This window comes from Gallus gallus, chromosome 1 (assembly GCF_016699485.2).
Source record: "Gallus gallus isolate bGalGal1 chromosome 1, bGalGal1.mat.broiler.GRCg7b, whole genome shotgun sequence".
NCBI lineage: Eukaryota > Metazoa > Chordata > Aves > Galliformes > Phasianidae > Gallus > Gallus gallus.
Window position 1 is genome coordinate 5,904,899 of NC_052532.1, and position 19,047 is coordinate 5,923,945.

At 37.7% G+C, this 19,047-nt stretch overlaps 1 long non-coding RNA gene across 1 annotated transcript; it reads right to left on the minus strand.

Annotated features, from left to right (window-relative positions):
• Positions 1–689: 689 nt before the first annotated feature.
• On the minus strand, positions 690–16,739 carry LOC121107917. Its single transcript, XR_005842318.2, has 3 exons — positions 16,658–16,739; positions 2,387–2,429; positions 690–1,194 (listed from the first exon to the last, which is right to left on the minus strand). It is a non-coding gene; the product is annotated as an uncharacterized LOC121107917 (long non-coding RNA).
• Between the last annotated feature and the right edge of the window lie 2,308 nt (positions 16,740–19,047).

Sequence of the window (19,047 nt, forward strand, 5' to 3'; positions counted from 1 at the left end):
TTTAAATCACATTCCATAATCAATCTAGAATTCAGGTACTTGTACATAAACAAACAAGGCTCAATAACAAAAGAAGTGATCATACTCTATTCTTGCATTCACCACCTTTTCAGAATAGGATTTCCTTATTTAAAAAAAAAAATAACAACTAAAAAGTCTCTGTTCAACTAAAGTGTTAAAATATTATCCCAAATATTCCTCCAGCCAGCAACTTCTCGGCATGGGTTAGGCTCTACTTTAAAAACTATTGTCATCCAGAAGACAACCTGTAGTTTTAAATGACTAGCCTGTCAGTTCTTTAGCTCTCTGCACTTGCTTTTTCTGCTTTAGTGAATAGTAACAATTACACGACAAACAGCATGTTATTTCCAACTGTGTTTTTTTGACAGAAATCTTTGTGATACGAATATTGCAAACTTACATTCATTTGCACGATTAACTTTTATGTAGATTTTTAAAGCCTTTTTAAAGTCTTTTTTTATAAAATCCTGCAGCCTTTAGACTTCACAACAGAACTGAGCAATCTTTTGTAAAGGACTTGTATTAAAATGAATTAAAATGGACTTCTTTCCATAATGCAGATTTGGGCTCTTTTTAATGATTTTGCTACATTTAGGGTGAGATTTCCAAGTAGTTTATTTTATATCATGAAAAGGATGTTGCCAATAATAATTCAACCCCAGAAAATTCAGACAAATTATGCTTTTTTTAATCTTTATTTGTCGATGAGCATGTGATGTTACACTTAGTAATTAAACATGGAAGTATTACAATTAGATAAAATTCAAGTGTCATTCTTGAAGGATGATAGCAGCTATAGGTCCTCTCATTTGGCAGAACGTGTTCTTAAAAGTTCCCTCATGAATTTAATTTTTGACAGGCAAGTATTGATTTAAATAACTCATCAGTGTCAGATTTGAAAGATGTATACTTGCATTCCTTTCTTCTCTGTTCTGAATTTTCTCCCAACTGGAACATGAAATGCACTTCAGGTGCCATCTTCTCCCAGTCCACTGGCAAAGCTGCACCATCATGTAGCTCTGAAGGAGACCCCATCATTTCAGGTGCTGCTACAAGAATGACGATCCATAAGTCTCCTGATCCCCAACGTTTTGTGACATCTCCATTCTCTCATCAAAATTTCAGTGATTTAAACAACTGAGAACTAAGGCTACCATAAGGATTTTTATGAAGCTGTGGATATGGACAAAGGTGAAATTGTGACTTCAGCATGGGAGTTTATCATTTACTCATAAGAAGATCTAACCTCAGCATAATTTTGCAGTCTTGCTCAATTTTTGTTGTAACTACCCAACTTTCTCTCACTCTGCATCTATTATAAAATGCATGAGAATTCATCCTTCCTTCCTCCCACCCCCACCCCCTTTTTTTTTTTTTTCTAATAATTTACTGTTTTCTCTTTCTAAAATCCAAACTATTCCAAATGGGAATTTTTAATCTTTTTGTGCCTGTCAAAATCTGCAGCAATAGTTTTTATAAACTGAAGTATTTTATACTGCAATCGCATGCCTTTAGTGAAAAGATCTTTTGACAATACAATTAGTGGATGTCACAGACATGATAATGAACTTTACATGGAGGGCTAGTTTCCTTATTAATATTTTTCTGTTTTTATAGATATGCTTTAGGCAATAAATAGGGGTCTCTGTACCTGCTGGGTTTGTTTGATTTTCCACTTAAAAAAATAAACTTATCTCATTTTTTTCAATATATGCTATTACAACATACATCTGATATCTTTACATACTACCTCTTAAACATGCACAATAATTAAAATTTTTATTTATAATGAAGTAATAATTATCTTGCCAATTTTAATGACAGTTTCCTAGCAACCAAGCCTTCTCAAATGATGACCCTTCTAAGATGCCCTTTATCATTCAGAGTCCCCTTTTCTGTGTATTTTCAAAAATTTATTAAATCCTTTTCTTTTATGACTATGCTTCTGTATCTGCTATGCTTCCGTTTTATTAATTTTCTCTGAGACATTAGAATAATAAAATGAGAAATTCAGAAAATAATCCTAAAATTAGACATCGAATTACAACAATCAAAAGAAGTTTTAACGTTCTGATAAAGAGGTAATGTTGTCTTTCCTATTCCACATTGTACATAAAATCCAGGAGAAATTCCATGATGGTATCTCAAAATGAAATGCTTTAGTCTAATATAACACTTGAAATTAAAATTAATGTTCCCAATACACAATATACTTTAAATGTTTTATTCTCGGTTGAAACAAAAAAGTGAAAAAACTATTGATTTCTCTAACAAAAATAAAAGAAGTTTCAAAAGTTATTGTGCTTTAAGCTCAAACAGAAATATTTTGGCTGTCTGGAATTTTCAGGCAATGGATGTTACTTACCCAATTTCTTCTTGTTTTGTCGCCTTTTTCTTTGCTGGAAAAACTGGTGAAAAGATAGAGAATGTAAGGATTTTTTTTTTTTTTTAAATAGATCTCTATTTTTTCACACGCAGGGGAAATCACTGAGTAAAAGAGGGAAAGACAGAGAAAGAATAGAAAGAGAAAGGAAAGAAGAAATTGAATAATATATTTATAATCCTAAACTGAATTCAGAAAGTCAAAATGGCTTCTAGTTTGATTAAGTAATTTACTGATAAGCTAGACAGTACTTTTCAATCCTATCACTGTAATTACAAAATTTACTAAAATTAACTGTTTGCTATAATATCCAGCCCCTTGGCTTGGATCAAGTGGTACCATGTTGCTTGCATTGAGTATGCTGAGTTCCATGTGAAGTGTGCTCTTTGACTCCCCATAATAGGCAACGTGCAGTGAGGTCTCAAAGAACACACTCAAAGAGACCCCATTGCATGTTTCCTGTTATGGGGACAACTTATTAATGTATTAACACAATTGCAAAGCAATAACTGAACCATGTTTTCAGTCAGAAGTTTTACTTTAAAATGTCATTTGAGCTGCAATAAGTGTATTAGGGGAAAATTATCATTTTATTGGAAACTAGAAAACTTAGCAATCACAGTCACCATGTTAAAAAAAAATAAAATTGTCTAATGTCAAAGGAAAAATGTCAGCCAGCTGTAGTCTGATATTAGCAGGACAAACATTAAAATTCCCTCTTCCATGCAGAATTGCAAATGCTTTCTGTTATTTGTATGAGTTCAGCTAACAACACAGCAAAGACCTTTCTCCAAACAGCTTCCAGTAGACAAAGGAGAGAAAGGGGTATTGAGGAATAACTCACTGCATTCATGCAGATAGTGGAACACAGACATTTTATATATCAACACAGGCTGAGCAGAGAAAAACATGATACAGATCTACTATCAGTGAGATTGGAAGTGTCTTCTAGGTGTTTTGCCAAAGAATCAAGTAGGATATCAAGGAAAATTGGGGGTAAGGGCAGGAGGGCTTCACCTACTGTCCACAACTCAAAGGAGTCTAACACAGAATAATGTATTGAAAAGAATATTAAAGTTTGATAAACTGTTTGCACCAGTAAAAATTATTGTAGAAATTGATTGCCAAGGTCTGTAGCAGATAGCAGTGAGGAAAATACATTCCTTTGTCTCCCCTCATATCCCCCAAGTGCACTGCAGTATTTGTTCATTCTTCTCCCCTGTTTGAAGACTTCATGCTGTAAAATGAAGGAAGGAAGCAAAGAGGTGAAGTCTCCTCAAAACTTATACAGTGCAGAGACGTGGACCAGGCTGTTGACCACAGTGTGGCTTCTCAGATATGAAAGTTTCATCTAAAGACCTCTTGCCAATTGGGAGAATTCAGGTGCCTGACTTTAACTCTAAATTTTTGGTGACTATTCAAACCTTTCTGTATTGCAGCAGTCTGAGATTCTTTCACATTTTTTATCTCTAGCAATAGGACACAGAGAGCATTAGATATTTTAGATCTTAATTAACAAAAAAACTATTATTGTGCACAATCAAGATGCAAAGGTTTTTTGTCTGTTTGTTTGTTTTGGTTGTTGTTGTTGTTGTTGAGACCCTATTTGGAAGCAGAGCAGAGATCAAGAAATCAAGGAACCAAATTAGACTAGAAAAAAATGATCCATCAATTATCAGTTACTAAAATTTAAAATTGCTGGATAAGTTACTAGTTCATTCTTCTGTACATTAGAGGAAGTTTAACTTTGGCAGATTGTTCAGAAAAACAGATGCTGTTTATCACTTTCCCTTCCTTTTCCAAGGTGCCATTGGTTTTACAGTCAAAGATAAATATTAGTTTAAAAAGACTAAAACCTAAATCAAATAATTGTAGCTAAGAGGACACCAGAACTGCAGGAGTATATTAAAGTGCATCCATCCATTGGCTCTTACTCTTGACTGGCTGTAAAGATCTCTATTCACGAATGTTCCCTGTTTGCTTACTTTGAAATCTATAAAATATATCCATATATGTCAATTTGACAAATGTTTTAGCCAATATACCAAAGGAAAATTTGACCAGTAGGAATTTAATTGTGTGTAAGTATTGAAACAGACAGAAAGAAATGCATTAACAATCTCTTTTTAATACTGAGTATTGTTTTAAACAATGTGGAATACTACAATCAAAAGGACACAATCAGTATCTTCCTTTATAATTACATGCTATTTAAAAAGAAATACAGAATTACAAAACTGAAGATACTATACCATTTTGAGGACTTTCACATGGAGGTTTTCTAAATTGAGTACTTAACATCCACAACAACATGAACAGAGTAATATTTTATCTTCTACAATGGCTATAACTGCAACTGTTTGTATCTAAACATAGAATCACTGCACTTGAGTGTTCAATGCCAACTGTATTGAAGGAGTATCCAAAAAACCCATTTATTTGCAATTTGTACTAACACAGATTATGCCAGCACCAAGGAAAGAAAATAAAGATAATTAACTCCTGAAGGGTATGATTGTCTGTTAGAGAAAAAAATGGTAATAAAAGACCATCTATCTGTGGTAAATCTTAACCAGTTCTAAAAATCATAAGACATGTCTATACACAGTAAAATGAAGTAATAACTGTAATACAGAGATCCAGCTACAGTTGGTTAATCAGATCATTAACCAATTGTTTAACTGTTAGCTAATTGCATAACAGCAGCAGAGAAAATGCGGCTCTCTGGGTTTCAGCATAAGCATGGACCACCTGAGTCTCTAGGCTGCTATCACTTCCATTTTACCTATGTAATCTAGATTAAAGCTAGTACTGATATGCCTACAATCAGGCTCATCTTTTACTGTCTGCACCTTAAAAGGAGATTAGCAAATTAACACATCAGCTACCACAGGAAGGAAAATCCTAAATCCTAAATGAAGGTGGAATTTTGAGAGCTGGAACATGCAAATGTACAAAATACTGTTAAATGGCATGAATAAATCTTATCCTTTCTAAAATATGGTGCAGCAAAATTCTCCAGGTTGTTATGCCAAATGTAGGAATGGTTATAGATTTGCAAATCATTGCTTCTGACAGCAAGTTGGCTCTACCAAAGCCACCCACTCTCCCACCAACACTATTGTTCAATTCAGCCACTAAAGTTTGCTGGGCATTTTAGAGAACAAATAAATAGTTCTTGGCTTGAGGATCTTGTCAAATAATTTTATCAGTGATGTAATGGGTGACAGCAAGGAGCAGTAAAAGAGAAAGAAAAGGCTGAGCTTGAGTTTTAGAAGTATTCCTATGATTATGTAGCCAGAGCTGTACTTACAGAGCAATGTTCAGTATGCATATTCTTTTTGGCTTTTTACAAGTCAAAACAGAATTCTGAACAGTAGTTTCTGTAAGCATTTACAAACTAGATTTCCATAGCTCTCAGTAAAAATCTGATAACATGAAGAAATATCATGCAAGTGCCCAATTTTCAAAGTGTATGTCAGAAAAATACCAGAAAAGAAGAAGATAAAAACCCCACATAGTTGAGTGTATAACATTCAAATATGTCGATTTTTTTTTTTTTTTGGAAGATTTAAATGTTAAGGAGTAATTTCCACATTAAGAGCTGTACATAACTTTTGAGTTGGTTTCCTTTACATCATTTTGTCTTGTTAATGCAATGAATTTCTGTTCAAGATAATATACAGCAAACATGTCCAAACTATGGCCTGTGGGACATGTGTGGCCCATCACAGATTGCAATGAGTCCCGCATTCCCTCTTGCCGCATCATCTTGGTGCCAAGTGGCCTGGCCTGGCCTCGAAACGTGGAGAGGGTGCAGTGCCGTCAGTTAAGTAAAACACAGTGATTGCTGATACTAATATTTCCACCTGCCTAGTGGCATCTCAGAAGAAAATAGAACCCAAAAAAAGAAAAATCGTGGATGAAGGAAGGGTGTTCAAGGAAAATTGGACAAATGAGTATTCCTTTGTAAAGACAAATAATATGGCGCTATACTTATTTGACAAGGACATCATGCCAGTTTCAAATACTACAATATGAAAAAACACAATGCCAAATTCAGTGCACATCATGAAGTTCTTTATAAAGACAAAATAGCAGAACTGAAAAAAAAGTCTGTCATCTTAACAAAATCTCATTTAAAATGTTAAAACTCAAACTGTTATAAAAGCTAGTTACATGGTAGCAAATCTGATTGCAAAAAAAAAAAATCAAAAAACATTTACTGATGATGAATTTATTAAGCAATGTATGAAAAGCATGGCAGATATAACGTCTGGATAAAAAATGGATTTTTCTAAAATCGGTTTTTGTCACCAGACTGTGTCCAGGCTAACTAAAAAAACAGGAACATCTATCAAAATAAATTTGGAGAGTAATGTTGCTAATTTCAAATTTTTTGCATTGGTGATAAATGAATGTACTGATGCTACAGATACAGCTCAATTTGCCATGTTCATTGGAGGTATTGATAACAAATAGAATGTCATTGGTTTCTTTGTGCCATTAAAAGACACAATAAATCTCTTGATTTGCATGAAGCAATAAAAAAATACATTGAAGAGATTTTCTTCTACCTTTGTCAACATATACGATGTAGCTACTGATGGTGCCCCAGTGATGGTTGGTATAAAAACAGGAACTTAGAAAATTAGTAGAAGGTGATGCAATTGTTATCAGCAGCTCACATTTGGTGAACTGTCACTGCATCATGTATCAAGAAAATCTATGTATCTATGCAAAAGATTTAAAAATGGATAATGTCACGTAAATCATCATCAAAGTTGTGAATTTCATAAAGTCCAAGGGATTGAATCATGGCCAATTCCAGGAGTTCCTTAGAAGTATAAATGCTGATTATGGGGACATCTTTTACTTTTCTGAAGGAGGGTGACTAAGTTGGGTAAAATGTTAAACCGATTTTATAACTTGCAAAGTGAAATCAAGTTCTATAGGGAATTACAAGGAAAATTTGTGCCAGAATGTGAAGATTGAAAATGGCTCACAGATTTAGCATTTTTGGTGGATGTGACAGCTCATTTAACTGAGTTACACATGCATCTTCGAACTGAAAATCAACTTATCTGTGCAATGTTTCAAACCATAACAGCATTTGAAATGTAACTTAAATTATGACAAACGCAAGTTATGGCAAATAATTTCATACATTTTGATGTGTGAAACAAACAAACAAACAAACAAACATTTTTTTAGTATATTTCTGACTCTTTTTCAGTTTACATAAATATCTTACCTGTGATTTTTCTGACAGAATATACTGAGTTGCAATCAGGCATTCAACTCTTAGAATCATAGAATCATAGAATCGCTAAGGTTGGAAAAGACCCACGGGATCATCCAGTCCAACCATTTGCTCATCACCAATGGTTCTTGCTAAACCATGTCCCTCAACACAACATCCAAATGTTCTTTGAACACCTCCAGGGTAGGTGACTCCACCACCTCTCTGGGCAGCCCATTCCAGTGCCTGACCACCCTTTCAGAGAAGTAGTATTTCCTAACATCCAGCCTGAACCTTCCCTAGTGCAGCTTGAAGTCATTCGCTCTAGTTCTATCACCAGTCACACAAGAGAAGAGGCCAACCCCCAGCTCACTACAACCTCCCTTCAGGTAGTTATTGAGAGCAATAAGGTCTCCCCTAAGCCTCCTCTTCTCTAGACTGAACAATCCCAGCTCCTTCAGCCACTCCTCATAAGGCCTGTGCTCCAGACCCCTCACCAGCTTTGTTGCCCTCCTCTGGACATGCTCCAGGGCCTCAATGTCTTTCTTACAGTGAGGGGCCCAAAACTGGACACAGTACTCGAGGTGCGGCCTCACTAGTGCTGAGTACAGGGGGACAATTACTTCCCTATTCCTGCTGGCAACACTATTTCTGATACAAGCCAGAATGCCATTGGCCTTCTTGGCCACCTGGCACAACTGCTGGCTTATGTTCGGTCTAGCATCAATAAATACCCCCAGGTCCATTTCCTCTACACAGTCTTCCAGCCACTCTGCCCCAAGTCTGTAGTGTTGCCTGGGGTTATTGTGGCCAAAGTGCAGGACCTGGCATTTCGTCTTGTTGAATCTCATCCCATTGACTTCAGCCCAGCCATCCAGCCTATTCAGATCCCTCTGTAGGGCCTCACTACCCTCAGGCAGATCAACACTTCCAGCCAACTTGGTGTCATCTGCAAACTTACTGTGGGTGCACTCAGTGCCCTCATCCAGGTCATCAATAAAGATATTAAACAGGACAGGCTCCAGCACCGACCCCTGGGGAACACCACTCGTGACCAGTTGCCAGCTGGATTTACTCCATTCACCACCACTCTCTGGGCCCAGCCTTCCAGCCAGTTCCTTACCCAGCTAAGAGTATACCTGTCCAAGGCACGGACTGCCAGCTTCTGCAGGAGAATAGTGTGGGAGACAGTGTCAAAGGCCTTACTGAAGTCTAGGTAGACTACATCAACAGCCTTTCCCTCATCCACCAGACGAGTCACTAGATCATAGAAGGAGATCAGGTTGGTCAAGCAAGACCTGCCCTTCATGAACCATGCTGGCTAGGCCTGATCCCCCGGTTGTCCTGCACATGCCTCATGATCTCCCTCAAGGCAATCTGCTCCATAATCTTAGCCAGCACCGAGGTCAGGCTAACAGACCTGTAGTTCCTCGGATCCTCCCTGCAGCCCTTCTTGTAGACGGGAGTCACACTGGCAAGCCTCCAGTCTTCTGGGACCTCACCTGTCAACAAGGAGCGCTGATAGATGATGGAAAGCGGCTCGGCTATCACCTCTGCCAGTTCTCTCAGCACTCTCGGGTGAATCTCATCTGGTCCCATGGATTTGTGGTAGTCCAGTTGGAGTAGCAGGTCTCTGACTGTTTCCTCCTGAATTGTGTAGGGTTTATTCTGCTCCCCAGCCAAGACTGCCAGGTCAGAGAGTGGAGAAACCTGAGGATAACTGGTCTGACTTTTAAAGACAGATGTAAAGAAGGTATTCACTCTGCCTTTTCCTTATCCTCAGTGGTCACATTCCCAGTGGGAATTCTCCCTGGTCCTCCTCTTACTGTTGATATACTTGTAAAAGAGTTTCTTGTTCCCTTTTACCCCAGAGGCCAGGTTGAGTTCAAGCTGGGCTATTGCCTCTCTGATTTTCTCCCTGCACATCTTAACAACTTCTTTGTATTCTTTCTAAGTTGCCCGTCCCTTCTTCCAGAGGAGGTAGATTCTCTTTTTCTCCTGGAGCCTCAAGAATAGCTCCCTATTCATCCACACCGGTCTTCTTCCATGCTGGCTCATTTTGCGGCTCAGGGGGACAGCCTGATCCTGCGCCTTTAAGACTTTCTTCTTGAAGAGCAAACAGCTATCTCATACCCCTTTACTCTCTAAGACTGAACCCCAGGGGACTCCCCCTACTAGTCTCCTGAACAATTCAAAGTCTGCCCTCCTGAAGTCCAAGGTAGCAGTTTTGCTGTTCCCCCTCCTGACTCCACCAAGAATTGAGAACTCTACCATGTCATGGTCACTCTGCCCAAGACAGCTCCTGACCTCCACATCTCCCACTAGACCTTCTCTGTGAACAGCAGGTCTAACGGGGCAGCTCCTCTCGTAGGTTCTCTTACCAGCTGCATCAAGAAGTTGTCCTCCATACATTCCAGAAACCTCCTAGATTGCTTCTTCTGCACTAAGTTGTATTTCCTGCGTATGTCAGGGAAGTTGAAGTTCCCCATGAGGACAAGGGCTGGCGATCGTGCAGCTTCCGCCAGCTGCTCATAGAACACTTCATCCGTCTCTCCATCCTGGTTCAGCAGTCTATAACAGATGCCCACCAGGATGTTTGCCTTGTCAGCTCTTCCCCAGATCTTAACCCATAGGGATTCATCCTTATCCATCTCCAGTCATAAGCTCAGTAACCTCAAAGCACTCTTTAACATAGAGAGCCACGCCACCACCCCTCCTTTCTTGCCTATCCTTCCTGAAGAGTTTGTAGCCATCCATTGCAGCACTCCAGTCATGGGAGCAGTCCCACCACATTTCTGTAATGGCAACTAGGTCATAGATTGCCTGCCGCACAATGGCTTCCAACTCTTCTTGTTTGTTGCCTATGCTGTGTGCACTGGTATAGCTGGGCCTCTCGCCTCACCCCTAATTCCATTATCGCTTCCCCAGTCTCATTTCTAGCAGGCCTGGTTTTATCCCCTTCCCTCTTCATATCCAGGGGGAAGGATCTCCCCCCTCATATCTAACTCAATGAAAAATTTGGTCATGTCTCTTTACTAGACTTCTATAAGGCCACTCTTAAAAGAGAAAAATATCCCTCGCTTCACAGTCAGGCTTTATTCATGCCGTTGTTTTTTGCCAGTATGTGCATTTGTGAAAAATTATTGTCACGGATGAAGCACAGGAAGAGTAATGTTTCATTAAAAACTTCTGACAAACATCTTGAGAACTTGTTAAGAACTGCAGCTACTTCCATTGAACCAGAAATTGAATTAGTATCACAAAAGCAGGATTGAATATTCCACTTGTTTTAGGTTTTTGCTGCTGTTTTTTTCATGTTTAAATTTAAAAAAACACACAAAAAATGTAAGTTTTGTTACTTAAAAACATTAACTATATATTTTCTATGTGGTCCAAGACAATTCCTGTTTGCTCACTGTGGCTCAGGCAAGCCAAAAGTTTGGACACCCATGACATACAGTACCCATACAGTGGTGAAATACGTAGATCTTGTGAGGGGAGCACACATAGGGAAATCAATGTTCATTAAGTAAGCATATGAAGTTATGTCATAATAGCTATTCTGCACCAGTTCTTAATGCAGAAGTGGCCTTTGCTAAATCTCCCCCTATGTACTTGAGAGAATTAAATTATAAACACAGTTGTCTTAATTTCTTTATGTGTGAATGGGTGGAAAGAAGCGTGTCCAGGAGACCCAGATGTCAAGTGGAGTGTAATGTGCTTTTAAGATGCTTTTATCTCACTTCTGCTTTTACAGGGAGAAACTAAACTGAATCTATTTCTAATAGGAATACACTCTTTATAAAGGGATAAATAACTTTTTTTTTTTCTTTTTCTTTTTTCAGGAAGTGTCAATTATGGTAAGACAGAGAGATGTGTCTCACCTGCCTATAGATATTTGAGATTTGATTTTGATAAGGCTTTGTGATACCAAGAAAAGTACTTATTCATCATACTTTGTCTTGTTATTATTTAATTCCAACGACACTGGTGTCTGAAGCCAGAGAGTATAACAGTGTATATTACCCACACAGAACGTCTAAAAAGCTTATCTTTACTGGTGGCCTCAGCCAAATGTGAGTGTACATTGTGCCTGTTCTGTTCAATACCTATACTGATTACCTGGATGAGGGCACTGAATGCACTCAGTCCATTTCTTCTACACATTCTTCCAGACACTCTGCCCAAAGCCTGTAGCATTGCCTGGGGTTGTTGTGACCAAAGTGCAGGACTCAGCACTTGGTCTTGTTGAACTTCATCCCACTGGCCTCAGTCCAGCTATCCAGCCTGTCCAGATCCCTCTGTAGGGTCTTCCTACCTTCAGGCAGATTGACACTTTCTGCCAACTTGGTGTCATCTTCAAACTTACTGAGGCAAATGAAACCTGAAATCATACAATATTTTAGGCTGAGGTGACTTCTGTAGATCATACAGTCCACTCCATGTACACACTCCCATGTACATCAGAGAGTTAATTTCAACACTGATAAGGTTGGTGAGGATGCTTTCAAAAACACTGGGACATTGGACACTGGGAAAATGTTCAAGAATGAAGATTCCATAAACCCATTCAAACTGCTCCAGTGTTTGTCCATTCTTACTGTGATTTTTTCCCCAATATATCCAAAAAGTTTGCTTATTTTTTTTTCAAGTAATTTACCCCTACCTTTTAGTACGGAGAGATGCTTTTATTCCAAAAGACTCTGAGAAATCAGCCCTCACATCCTGCTTGAGCAGAATCAAGGCAATTTGCAGCTGAGCTGTGAAGATTTTCTCTCCTTCACTTGGGCTAACACGACTATTGTGGTTTGTCATGAGTGTCTAGATTATGGCTAGATGTGGAAATACAGTAATAGATGCCTTCACACAAAGATGGAAGGTTGTGACATCAGTGTCAAGCCAACTATTTCAGCATTCCCCAGCGATGCATCAAAATGTCAAAATAGTGACAGAAGTTGAAAAGCATCTCTAACAGAGGAGGACCCTGAAAACACCTTCCAAAGAAAGAAAAAGCCAAGGTAGTTTCTGTTGTATTCTGAAAAGGAGAGTGTCCCCTTAATGATGTGGCATTGGTTCTGATAATATCTAGTTTGGAAGGGCAATCAGCTGGGCATACAGCCATGTGCAAACTGCACATTTCTTTGTAGACAAATAATCAGCAGATGCAAAATGTTTTCAATAATTAACTATTATATAATTCAAGCAAAATGAAAGAGGGTTATGCAACTACCAAATATTCTGGCAGAACAAAATAGAATTTAGGAATCTGGCAGAATAAATTAGAATTAAGAATCAAGAATGCTTGCTAATATTTAGTTTTCTTCTGGGAACCTAAAGTACCTGTAATTTTACTGTTCTTTGCTTATACTGTGGTAGTACAGTTATGGTCAAATGTGCTGGATGAAAAGCATACAATAATAATTAATCCCTGCATCACAGAATTTGCAATGCAAATTAGCAGCAATGAATGAAGAATGGAAGATTTGCTTTGGAGATATGTAATCTTACTTAGGTCTAAAACAAGCCATAACCCCAGTTACACTTATAGACATTAAGACACAGAGGATCAAATAACCTGCTCAGTTTTGCAGAGCAACAAATGTAGAGATTCCAGAAACCGAATATATATTTCTCAGTGCTATAATGGCTTTCAAACTGACTGTCATTTCCTATTTTTTCTTTCACTATTTCAGGGCATGAACATGGATTTTCTTTCTTTAAAATATTCAAATGGAAAAAAAGGACTTGAAATCCTAAGATTCCTGTTCACCGAGGAGATGTTTCCTACTCAGACTGCTGATGCACAGCTATTCACATCTGGAGAAAAAGGATGACAAGAATTGCATTCACTCTTCATGTGACAACTCACAGCTGAAAGAATCTCAAGTATTTTTTGGGAATCTACATATCAAGAATAATAAAAATGTAAGTCTGTATTATCTATCAGTGCAGATGAGGGACTGAATTATACCTCCTTACTAGGTTTGCTTCAGATGAATCATGCTGAAATCAGCTTATAATTCAGAGATATATTTATGTAGTGCTCTTTATTGAGGAGATCCATGTAGTTCATGTAGTTTTTACCCTGTTTATGTTAGGGTTTTTCTTGTTTGTTTGTTGTTTTGTTTTGTTTTTGTCAGAAACAACAACCTGGGAAAAGCTGCAAAGGCGATAACTCCATTAATATTGCCATTTTAAATTTACTTAACATGCCTTTTTAGAAAGAACTTCTTCATATAATTTCCCAATATTTTAGGTTCATATTATGTTAATCACAGCAATTAATTTCATCAGGCTTACATCATCACTTGTTATTAGTATTGAACACTGGAAGAGATCTATTGTTACAATAATACTGCTACTCACTGCTGACTAAAGGCAGCTCTAGAAAACAATTAAAATCTTCTATTTCATTAGAATGAGCACGTTTTCATTCTCCTTTTCAACTAATAAAAAAGGTTCATCACAGCCAAGCTGTTAGCAGGATGATTACTACACCAGGTAGTCACTGTAATCCACTTATGCCCAGAAAGCTTCTCAGGTCTACAGTTTTCCTAGTTATATTTCTGCAAAACTAAAATACATCAGTAAGGTGACAAATTAACAGTCTCAAAAGAGCCTTGTCAAAGTTAACAGTAAAAATCCTGTTATGTTCAATGTAGGAAAGGTATTTTAGAAGCTAAAAAGACTAACCTAATCTCAAATACCATACAGGTACTTGTATGTTACTGTTTTCTACAATTAGTTCAGCTAAACATGAAAGAGAGCTTTCACTGATGGACTACTTGAAATTCAGTAACATTTATTTCTGACATATGACACTGCCTAGTTCTCTATCGACAGATTCCGTGTCTAAAATGTAAGTGTTGCTATATGATGCTATTTGCATTAGACTGGGTATTTGACTTATCCAGCCACACAGGTGAGGAATCAAACACTTTTTATTGGAAGAGCAAGGCTCTGTTGGGCTCATCAGGGGATGATTCACTGTGCAACTGCCTTCCATTACTGAAAATATCAAAGGTCTATTTCAAAAAGAGGGCAAAGAACTTTGTCTGTTTCACAGCCAAAAACTACTGTGAGATTAATTTTCTTCTATAAAGGTATAAAGTTCAACTTGCTAAAATTAGTAGTTGTTTCACCTGAGACTCTTCTCTATGGTCCTATTCAAAGCAGTATTGTTTGGTGTTTCAGTGCCTGCTGCTTAAAATGTGATGTTCCCTATTTAATGTGTCAAAAAGCTATAGTTAATTATTCTCATTGCAAGGATAATCGTACCAATTATGATTCCTTAAAAAGAATCCTGGAAACAAAGAAGTAGAGATAAGATTTAACAATGACAAGACAAATGGGGGAGGCACCAAAATCTTAAATTTTGAAAACCTACATTCCTTTTTTTTTTTTTAAGAGAATAAAAAAATCACAAGGTTATGAAAAAGAGACAAGTTAACACCATTCAAACTGTGGAAGTATGGAATAGTATGATAATGTACCTGTTGATTTGGAATGGTTCATAATCATCCCTCTGTTCTCTAAGTCTAGGGCTATAGAATATGACGCAGTGCAAGATCTAATGCTTGTATCGTATGTACTTTAGTCTAATAGGAGACTGAATTCAGTTAAATTGTACTGAAGGCACCACTTCATCATTCACAAAACAAAAACCTAGTTTCTCAGAATGGCCCATAAAGAGAAGCAGAAAGCGACAGGATTATCTGGACTTCTTGAGTCCATAGTTTGTCTCAGAAACACGGGTATTTCTAAAGGACAATCTAGGTAAGATCTATTTAACATCATTAGTGCACAATATAAAGATTTTCCCATCTTTTTAAGGAGAAATACCAAAAAGAACAGATCTGAAGCTTGCTGAGAAGGAAAACAGAGTCAACAATGAGATTTAAAGCCCTAGCAGAAGTGTAAACCAAAAAACGGGAGATGAAGGTTGCTATCCCAAAACTTGAAGAACTCTATCACATAAAAAAAGGCAAAACAGAGTAAAACAAACAAACAAACAAAAGAAAAAACACTCATCTATAGGATGTAATACAGGTACAGGGAGAAGCATTCTGCGATCTTGATGAAAATGACAATTTATAGTTACATAGGATAAAGGCAGCAGTCAGGTCTGCCTCCTTGCCAGTCCAAACAGATAATATGTTGGCTTTTCAACAGCCAGTTGTCTGCTCATGCAGCTATTACCCAAGTAGCAGATAGCAGGTCTGAAAGTAATGACTTTTATCACCTACTTGTGGGTACTATTAATCACTTGAAATGGTTTTGCTGCACATTTGGGTTTCTCTGAAAGTAGTCATAACTTTGGACAAAAAATCACAGAGCCCTTGGTTCTGATCCAGATCACACAAACCTTTGAACATACCTGCTGTCACATAAAAAAGTGAAGAATAGCATTGTACAATTGTCCTCTTATATCTGACAAATTCAAAGCCATAGATTGAGTTCAAACGAGTGATGCCCTATTCTGTAAGCACTGATAATAAAGACTCCATGAAAGACCTTGACACAAAGGAAAACAAGTCAATATACACATCGAGACATGACAACAGATGCTATTTAGCTATTTATAACCAGATATTCAAGCACTCTTGGTGAAATCATGTTAGCTACATCCAGTTCTCCGACTGTTTCTCAAACAGAAGACATTGTCTGGGTGTTAAGGAGATATTTCACCATCAGGATGAAGTGTGGCCGTCTCTGAGAGGCGCCAGAGTGAACTCAGTTCTCCTTCTCCCCTAATGCAAAATCTGAAACATATTCTCTGCTGTTACCAGGCAGCTTTTATATCAATACCAAGGCTAGTGAAAGAAGTGGGTGGAATGAAAAGAAAATCTATAAGTATAAACGTTGCTAAGGCATCTAGAAAAAAAAAATGTGAAGAAACTACTAAAATGAAGTTTTTTGCTTGGTAAGGTTTAAATGAAACACAGTCAGTTAGGGTCAACTTAGCATAAGAAGGACTGGTTTTCATAAAGAATAATGGGTTGAAAACTTACTTTACAGTTGTCCCAGGCTGTTAATTGTGGTGAGGATTATTTCACAATCCCACTTCCAGTCACTGATATTGTTTAATTCCTGAAAGACAAAGGCATTCAAGAAGACTGTGAATAGGGCTTGAACTCCATAACGAGGTGCCTGTTGCATGAGCTGTATGTACAGACTTTGGAGCAACAGCACTATTAGATTGTTCTTTGTCATGCAGAAAGATGTGTACCTGGGAGTAAGTACTTTGCTTTGAGAGAATCAATGATGTAACAATGAGTTTTGGGTAATCAAAGGTGTTCAAAAATATCTTAGGTTCAAGGATCCATTTCTGCGTGATTCCACAAAGCTCCAGCCAATACTTGCCATTATAAAATCCATTTTTCCAATGGATTTTCCACCTATTATGCAGAGAGAAAGCAGTACCAATGAGAGTTAGCACTGCTTGTGAAATATTTCATTACTTGGAATTTTCTTAAGATGGCTCTGTAAGACAGAAAGGAACTCATGGCCATGATGCAAGTTTTGGGGACTTATGTATGAGTTTCATTTCGTCTCATATAATCTATGCAAAAGTTATGCATCTCATCTGTGCCAGTTGTCTTTACTCTGTCTTTAGGAAGTTGAGTAAGATAAGTACATCCAGAGTAAATGTTTCTGCTCACCCTGAAAATGTATTTTATATCAATACATGTACTCTGGAATGTCTTCCTCCCTCTCCATGAGAAAGGCCCAAGCAGCTTGGACCAAATGTACCCCTACTGGATGAGTAAATTCAGCTAAATTTAATAAGAACTCTGTGAAACTGAACCTGAAAGCCTTTTTGTACTAAAGCTGGTAAACAAGCCACCTGACCGTGAGGTTACATCCAGGTTACAGACACATCTTCTTAATGTTTCTTTAAAAGCACTCTTCTCAGTATCCTCCATAACACAGCTCAAACTCTCACAAGCCATCATGCACACAGCAGAGTAGACAGCTGGGTGGTTATGAATGGTTTAGTCACTGTTCAGTTTATGCATGAACCTTACTAAATGTTCTTGGCAGGATTCAGGAATATTGCTTTAGCCATGTTTTGCCAGTTTCAGGCCTGTTTTGACTATGCTAATAGCTTTGCTGAATTACCTTGGGCTTGCTTTTGCATATTGTCCTTTTGGGTCCTGGTGTAACATCCAAGGTGAAATTAGGTAACTGATGAGAGAAGCATCTAATGATGCCATGGCAGGGACATGGTTCTGCAGGGACAATAGCCCAAATGACCTTATGAGAGTGTTCAGAGATTCTACTCAATGATGTGAAGGTTAAAACTATAGCAGAGACAAAGTCTTCACTTGTAAAATGATTTGGTTTCCCTTCTTTTCCCAAAATGAGAAGCAATAGACCATTTCCAGCGTTCCCTTACAAAAAGCAAAACATAAGGAATTGCCGAGGTGTGAGATGGAAGTTTCAGGTCATTACTAATCTGGTTGACATGCAAAGTGCTGAGGTAGAAATTGAAAGCCCTGTTGCACATCCCAGCCCCTGGAGACATTTGGTCTCCCAGGAATCATTATTTTCTCAGTACAAACTATTGTTTCATAAAGAAAATCATGTTTCAGCAGAAAAGTCAAATGTGTCCTCTCATAACTCCATGTGGCTGTTAGCTTACTGCTGAGTTAATACTTTGCCACATAAATAAAAATGTACAAAAAAGATAGAGCAAACTTGCAAAGAAACAGAGGGAAAAATATAATTCATTGGTGCTCAGGGCTGAAAAGCTGGTGAGCTTTTCCTTTCCTTTTTTCTTCCCTTTACCCTTACATGTTGATGTGTATCCAAACAGCTTGAAAAGTGCTTTGAAATCCAACTTTAGTCAGCTATGATGAAGACATAAGAGGAGCTGACTTTTCCTTTGTGATGCTTTGTTTTCTTCTCTCTTTTATTCAGTGTTCACTTCAGCAGTGGCTGCAGGAGAGAAGCCAAGTATTTTTTCTTAGAACATTTTTTTCTTTTTTTAGTGCAGCTAAAGATATATTTCTTGAGTTACACTGAACAATAGTCACTAGCTATTGCTATTAAGCCAAGTTCAGCTAGTGAGCTAAGACAGGGCTTTAACCAAACTGGAAGATGTCTCAGAGCAGGGATATCATAGACTTTTTCCGGAAAGGGGTCAAATAACTTTTTTATTACATGAATAAGTAATATTATAGTTATTTTTCTTTCTTTTTTTTTTTAATAAAAACTATGCTGAAAATGTCAGCTTAATAACGTTACTAAGGTAAGTAAGGCAAGCTTTTTCATCAAATTGTGTAGTCGTGTTCAAGGGCAGGGCTTCCATTCAGAGGGATCTAGACAGGTTGGAGGACAAGGACAACAAGATCTTCATGAATTTCAACAGGGGAAAAACTATAAGATTCTGCACACT